Source organism: Salmo salar, chromosome 12 (assembly GCF_965601325.2).
Source record: "Salmo salar chromosome 12, fSalSal1, whole genome shotgun sequence".
Lineage (NCBI taxonomy): Eukaryota > Metazoa > Chordata > Actinopteri > Salmoniformes > Salmonidae > Salmo > Salmo salar.
Window position 1 is genome coordinate 38,217,765 of NC_138302.1, and position 8,508 is coordinate 38,226,272.

The following is an 8,508-nucleotide window of genomic DNA, read 5'->3' on the forward strand; positions in this document are numbered from 1 at the left end:
AAAAGTTGTGAATAACTGACCACAGGTTAATGTGAAGGGTGTGCTTGAAAGGATGCACATAACTCTACAATGTTGGGTTGTATTGGAGAGAGTCTTAAATCATTTCACAGACAGTCTGTGCCTGTATTTAGTGTTCATGCTAGTGAGGGCTGAGAATCCACTCTCACATCGGTACGTGGTTGCAAAGGGCATCAGTGTCTTAACAGCCGATTTGCCAAGGCAGGATGCTCTGAGCACAGCCCAATCCAGAAATCTGGCAGTGGCTTCTGATTAAATTCAAATTTCACAGGACCGCTTGTTGCAATTTCGATGAGGCTCCCTTGTTCAGATATTGGTAAGTGGACTGGAGGCATGAATCACATTAACCGTTATTCTCTCATGGGAATTCCACTAACGGTACGTATGTAGCCAAACGTAGCTGCTGCTCATGTTGATATCTGTACTGATGGCGCAAAAGCCATGACAGGAAGACATAGTTGAGTGGTAACGCGCATGCAAGTTGCTCCCGACGCCACTTGAGTCCACTGCAGAATCCACCGAGAGGCTTTTGCTGCCAAGGGAATGCCTGACAGCTTGATAGACGTTTTGGACACTACAGTGAAAATTGTTAACATTGTTAAAGCAAGGCCCCTGAACTCTCGTGTATGTTCTGCACTATGCAATGGTATGGGCATGTAACGCTTTTACAACCTACAGAAGTGCGCTGGTTATCAAGGGGCAAAGGATTGACACGTTTTTTTAAATTGAGAGACGAGCTTAAAGTTTTCGTTACTGACCATAATTTTCACTTGTCTGACCGCTTGCATGATGACGAGTTTCTCACACGACTGGCCTATCTGGGTGATGTTTTTTCTCGCCTGAAAGATCTAAATCTAGGATTACAGGGACTCTCCGCAACTATATTCAATGAGCAGGACAAAATTGAGGCTATGATTAAGAAGCTGGAGCTCTTCTCTGTCTGCATTAACAAGGACAACACACAGGTCTTTCTATCATTGTAGGATTTTTTTGTGTGCAAATGAACTCAAGCTTATGGACAATGTCAAATGTGATATAGCAAAGCACCTAAGTGAGTTGCGTCCGCAATTACGCGGGTACTTTCCCGAAACGGATGAAACAAACAACTGGATTCATTATTTATTTGACTAGGCTACCTGTATTTGACATTGTGTTGTTATTTCACTGAACACTAGATGGTTTAATTTTATTTTTGGCAGTGAAACAAGGCTACTCAGGCGAGAAAAAAACCTCACCCAAATGTATAGCCCCGTTGGAAAATATAAATGGACTGTTTGAAAATGTGAAGCAAATAATAAAAAAAAAATAATAGTATATATTTAAATGTGAATCACATTTTTATTTGGCGTACCCCCATCTGCATTGCACGTACCCCTGGGGGTACCTGTACCCCAGTTTGGGAATACCTTCCCTAGACAATACAGAATAAACTTGTATGATCACTTTAGTGAACGTTAGCTAGCCTGTAGCTAGCTAGATAGCTGGCCTGTAGTTAGCTAGATAGCTAGCCTGCCTCACTAGCATTATCAAATGACAACGTTACATAACCAGCAGTATCTAGACAATACACAATAAACTTGTATGAGCTATGACCTAAGTTCTAATGACGTAGATAGCTAGCTAAAATGTTAGCTAGCCTGCTTCGCTAGCTAACGTTAGATAGTCTGCCTCGCTTTATCAAAAGATAGCTACCTATATAAGCAGCAATAACGTTATCTAACAACTGGCCCAGTACTTCAGTTGCCTTGATAGATGCAGAGGGTTAACACCTTTAGTTGGCACTCCCCATTTTGAGTTCTAGACAAACAATCCTTTATCTGATTTTGTTTTGCTCCACCATTGCTCAGTCGTTTTGCTTGGTTTGCTTCTTGTCTTTAATTTTCATGAGGGGTTTTGTTTTGCCTGTTCTTGGGCAAATTTAGTGGTCGCTCATGGTGGGTGTCTTTTAGGTTCCAGTTATTGTTGCTAGTCAACTTTCAGTGGACACCCACATGTGTGACTTTTTGTTAGTTTCCCCCTTCTGTTTGAGTGACATTATTGGGTTTTCTTTCTGGGGAACATTACAAAATGGGACCTTGTCTGGGATATTGTTTCCCATGAGTATGGTGATCACTTTAGTCACCTACTCTGAAGCTCTGCTGTACCCAGATATTTGAATGTTCAAAATACACTTATTTAAGTAGTTTCTTTCACTGACATCCACCTTGAGTGAGGGGTTATAAGATTGGTGGAATCATTTTGAAAGTTGCATAAACACAGGCTTTAAAAAAAAGAGAGGTGTGCACCGCTTTGTCTTGACCGGAGTTCGGAGTGTGGTACTGTTGACGCTGCTGTCCTTCGGGCTTGCGAGTTACAAAATAATAAATTACAAAATAATCATAAAGCCAAGATGAGTTCGCAAGGGAGCAAGCATCTCTTTTTGATCGGTGGTGTGGTTCTCAAGAGATCAAGGACCTTGAATTTAAACTCTCATACTCCTCGAACAGTTCAAGAAATGCCTTCATGAAAGGGTTGCGACCTACATTTTGAAGCACACGGATCTCACTCTTGAGAAAGCTGCAGTTCTTGCAGATGAGTTTGTTGACACAACTACCTTCACAAAGCAACCAAATCAAATTTTATTTGTCACATGCGCCGAATACAACAGGTGTAGACCTTACAGTGAAATGCTTACTTATGAGCCCCTAACCAACAGTGCAGTTTCAAAAAAATACGGATAAGAATGATAGATAAAAGTAACAAGTAATTAAAGAGTGGCAGTAAATATAACAATATATACTGGGGGTGCCGGTACAGAGTCAGTGTGCGGGGGCACCGGTTAGTTGAGATAGTATGTACATGTAGGTAGAGTTATTAAAGTGACTATGGACAGATGACAACACAGAGTGGCAGTGGTGTGGAGGGGGGGCAAAGCAAATAGTCTGGGTAGCCATTTGACGAGATGTTCAGGACTCTTATGGCTTGGGGGTAGAAGCTGTTTAGAAGCCTCTTGGACCTGGACTTGGCGCTCCGGTACCGCTTGCCGTGCGGTAGCAGAGAGAACAGTATATGACTAGGGTGGCTGAAGTCTGACCATTTTTAGGGCCTTCCTCTGACACCACCTGGTATAGAGGTCCTGGATGGCAGGAAGCTTGGCCCCGGTGATGTACTGGGCCGTTCGCACTACACGCTGTAGTGCCTCGCGGTCGGAGGCAGAGCAGTTGCCATACCAGTTAGTGATGCAACCAGTCAGGATGCTCTCGATGGTGCACCTGTAGAACCTTTTGAGGATCTGAGGACTCATGCCAAATTTTTTAGTCTCCTGAGGGGGAATAGGTTTTGTCGTGCTCGCTTCACGACTGTCTTGGTGTGCTTGGACCATGTTTGTTGGGGATGTGGACACCAAGAAACTTGAAGTTCTCAACCTGCTCCACTGCAGCCCCATCGATGAGAATGGGGGCGTGCTCTGTCCTCTTTTTCCTGTAGTCCACAATCATATCATTTGTCTTGATCACGTTGAGGGAGAGGTTGTTGTCCTGGCACCACACAGCCAGGTTTCTGACCTTCTCCCTATAGGCTGTCTTGTTGTTTTCGGTCATCAGGCCTGCCACTGTTGTGTCATCAGCAAATGTAATAATGATGTTGGAGTCGTGCCTGGCCATGCAGTCATGAGTGCCACCTGGGGAGGCCCATCAGGAAGTTGTGGTGTTGATGGTGTTGATGTGAGCCATGACCAGCCTTTCAAAGCACTTCATGGCTACAGACGTGAGTGCTAAGGGTCGGTAGTCATTTAGGCAGGTTACCTTAGTGTTCTTGGGCACAGGCACTATGGTGGTCTGCTTAAAACATGTTGGTATTACAGACTCGGACAGGGAGATTTTGAAAATGTCAGTGAAGACACTTGCTAGTTGGTCAGCGCATGCTCACACTACACGTCCTGGTAATCCGTCTGGCCCTGCGGCCTTATGAATGTTGACCTGTCTAAATGTCTTACTCACATCGGCTGCGGAGAGCGTGATCACACAGTCTTCCGGTACGGCTGGTGCTCTCATGCATGTTTCAGTGTTATTTGCCTCGAAGCCGAGCATAGAAGTAGTTTAGCTCGTCTGGTAGGCTCGTGTCACTGGGCAGCTCTCGGTTGTGCTTCCCTTTTTAGACTGTAATGGTTTGCAAGCCCTGCCACATCCAACGAGCGTCAGAGCCGGTGTAGTACGACTCAATCTTAGTCCTGTATTGATGCTTTGTCTGTTTGATGGTTCGTCAGAGGGCATAGCGGGATTTCTTATAAGCCTCCGGGTTAGAGTCCCGCTCCTTGAAAGCGGCAGCTCTAGCCTTTAGCTCAGTGCGGATGCTGCCTGTAATCCATGGCTTCTGGTTGGAGTATGTACGTACGGTCACTGTGGGGACGACGTCATCGATATACTTATTGATGAAGCCAATGACAGATGTGGTGTACTCCTCAATGCCATTGGAGGAATCCTGGGAAGATATTCTAGTCTGTGCTAGCAAAACAGTCCTGTAGCTTAGCAACCAGTAGTTATTCCTATGCAAAAAGCAATCCAGAGAAGTCATCTCCTACTGCGAGGTTTCAGTACAATTCTACACTGCCCAAAGATAAAGATCCGCAGAAAAACGTTTTTTTTGTATCTGCCAGTTTGTCATTACGGCGTGAGAAAGGACACATTGTCTATCATTGTCCGAAGTTGAAACAGAAAATCACGAGAGGAAAGTTACTACAGATATTGCAGGAGTTCCATCTTGAAATCAGACAAGTTAATGGTTTTTCCATTTATGTTTTGGGGTTGGACTTTAGCACATATAGTTTGGTAACACTTAGGGAGCACCAATTGGTGTTGCCTTGTTAGTCAGTATGGGTTACACCTGCGATGGTTGCCATCTTGTTATTGGGAATGTGTTTCACCTGTGCTGGCCCTGGGGCTATTTTATAGTTGCTGGTCGTGTGCTCAACGTGTCTTGATAGATACGGAGGGTTAACACCTTTAGTTGGCTCTTCCTATGTTGACTTCTAAACAAACAATCCTTTATATGATTTTGTTTTGCTCCACCTTTTTGGTTTGCTTCCTGTCTTTGAGTTTGGTGTGGGTTTTTCTTTGTTTTCCTTAACTTGTTATGGATAGGGGCAGTATTTTCACGGGCCGGATAAAAAACGTACCCGATTTAATCTGGTTATTACTCCTGCCCAGAAACTAGAATATGCATAGAATTAGTAGCTTTGGATAGAAAACGCTCCAAAGTTTCTAAAACTGTTTGAATGGTGTCTGTGAGTATAACAGAACTCAAATGGCAGGCCAAACCCTGAGAAGATTCTGTACAGGAAGTACCCTGTCTGACCATTTCTTGGCCTTCTTTGTCATCTCTATCCAAAACAGAGGATCTCTGCTGTAACGTGACACTTTCTAAGGCTCCCATAGGCTCTCAGAAGGCGCCAGAACGTTGAATGATGACTCTGCAGTCTCTGGCTGAAAAACAGTAGCGCATTTGGATAGTGGTCGATCTGAGAACAATGAGAGGGGTGCGCGCGTGCACGTGAAGAGTCCATTTTACTTTTTCAGTCTTTGAACGAAAACAACGACTCCCGGTCGGAATATTATCGCTATTTTACCAGAAAAACGCAAAAAAAATTGATTTTAAACAGCGTTTGACATGCTTCGAAGTACGGTAATGGAATATTTTGACATTTTTTGTCACGAAACGCGCCGGGCGCGTCACCCTTCGTTACCCTTCGGATAGTGTCTTGAACGCACGAACAAAACACCGCTATTTGGATATAACTGTGGATTATTTGGAACCAAACCAACATTTGTTGTTGAAGTAGAAGTCCTGGGAGTGCATTCTGACGAAGAACAGCAAAGGTAATCCAATTTTTCTTATAGTAAATCTGAGTTTGGTGAGTACCAAACTTGGTGGGTGTCAAAATAGCTAGCCTGTGATGGCCGGGCTATCTACTCAGAATATTGCAAAATGTGCTTTCACCGAAAAGCTATTTTAAAATCGGACACCGCGATTGCATAAAGGGGTTCTGTATCTATAATTCTTTCAATTATTGTTATGTTTTTTGTGAACGTTTATCGTGAGTAATTTAGTAAATTCACCGGAAGTGTTCGGTGGGTATGCTAGTTCTGAACGTCACATGCTAATGTAAAAAGCTGGTTTTTGATATAAATATATGAACTTGATTGAACAAAACATGCATGTATTGTATAACATAATGTCCTAGGAGTATCATCTGATGAAGATCATCAAAGGTTAGTGCTGCATTTAGCTGTGGTTTTGGTTTTTGTGACACTATATGCTAGCTTGAAAAATGGGTGTCTGATTATTTCTGGCTGGGTACTCTGCTGACATAATCTAATGTTTTGCTTTCGTTGTAAAGCCTTTTTGAAATCGGACAGTGTGGTTAGATAAAGGAGAGTCTTGTCTTTAAAATGGTGTAAAATAGTCATATGTTTGAAAAATTGAAGTTTTCGGATTTTCGAGGAGTTTGTATTTCGCGCAAAACCCTATCATTGGATATTGGAGCGGTGTTCCGCTAGCGGAACGTGTAGATGTAAGAGGTTTTAAGGCAAATTTAGTGGGTGCTCATGGTGGGTGTCTTTTAGGTTCCAGTTGTTGTTGCTAGTCAACTTTCAGTGTACACCCGAATGAGTGTCTTTCAGAACCCCTACTAAACCCCTCCTCCTAAAACCCCACCTGTTTTCAGTCTGCCATCCTTTGAAAGCGTTGGAGATGATGAAACAATGGAGTCCCATTCAACAAAGGGACGCAAAGTGGGCAACAATTTCAAAGATTTTACTGAGTTACAGTTCATATTAGGAAATCAGTCAATTTAAATAAATTCATTTGGCCCTAATCTATGGATTTCACATGACTGGGAATGCAGATATGCATCTGTTGGTTACAGATACATAAAAAAAGGTAGGGGTGTGGATCAGAAAACCAGTCAGTATCTGGTGTGACCATTTGCCTCGTGCAGCGCAACACCTCCTTTGCATAGAGTTGATCGGGCTGTTGATTGTGGCCTGTGGAATGTAGTCCCACTCTTCTTCAATGGCTGTGCTTCATAACCCCACTGCCACCATGGGGTACTCTGTTAACAACATTGACATCAGCAAACAGCTCGCCAACACAACGCCCTACATGTGGTCTATGGTTGTGAGTCCGGTTGGACGTACTGCCAAATTCTCAAAAAATTACGGAAGCGGCTTATGGTAGAGAAATCAACATTAAATTCTCTGGCAACAGCTCTGATAAACATTCCTGCAGTTAGCATGCCAATTGCAAGCTCCCTTAACTTGAGACATCTGTGGCATTGTGTGTGACAAAACTGTACATGTTAGTGGCCTTTTATTGTCCCCAGCACAAGGTGCACCTGTGTAATGATCATGCTGTTTATTCAGCTTCTTCATATGCCACACCTGTCAGGTGGATGGATTATCTTGGCAAATGAGAAATGCTCAATAACAGGGATGTAAACAAATGTAGGCAAAAAATCTGAGCTAAATAAGGTTTCTGTGCTTATGGAACATTTCGGGGATATTTTATTTCAGCTCATGAAACATGGGACCAGCACTTTACATGTTGTGTTTATATTTTTCTTCAGTGTAGTTTTTCGCATAAAAAAAATAATACTAAAAAAACTACAAATCTATTTTAGACGAGACTGCCTTTATGACAAAAATGATCCTATTTCCACTTTGTAGTCAATTTTGACACTAGAATAAATGTCTCTGACTCATATCGAAGCCACATAGGCCATTTTAAAAGGATTAGTTGCTTTTTAGGGGCAGTCATTCTTTAAATAAATACACCTTTTAACAAAATACAATATGTAATAGGAATTACTCAATATTTTTTTTTGTTTATTTCACCTTTATTTAACCAGGTAGGCAAGTTGAGAACAAGTTCTCATTTACAACTGCGACCTGGCCAAGATAAAGCAAAGCAGTTCGACACATATAACAACACAGAGTTACACATGGAGTAAAACAAACATACAGTCAATAATACAGTAGAAAAATAAGTCTATATACAATGTGAGCAAATGAGATGAGATAAGGGAGGTAAAGGCAATAAATAGACCATGGTGGCGAAGTAAATACAATATAGCAATTAAAACACTGGAATGGTAGATTTGACAGTAGATGAGTGTGCAAAGTAGAAATACTGGGGTGCAAAGGAGCTAAATAAATAAATAAATAAATACAGTAGGGGAAGAGGTAGTTGTTTGGGCTATTTATAGATGGGCTATGTACAGGTGCAGGGATCTGTGAGCTGCTCTGACAGCTGGTGCTTAAAGCTAGTAAGGGAGATAAGTGTTTCCAGTTTCAGAGATTTTTGTAGTTCGTTCCAGTCATTGGCAGCAGAGAACTGGAAGGAGAGGCGGCCAAAGGAGGAATTGGCTTTGGGGGTGACAAGTGAGTTAAACCTGCTGGAGCGCGTGCTACGGGTGGGTGCAGCTATGGTGACCAGCGAGCAGAGTTAAGGCGGGAC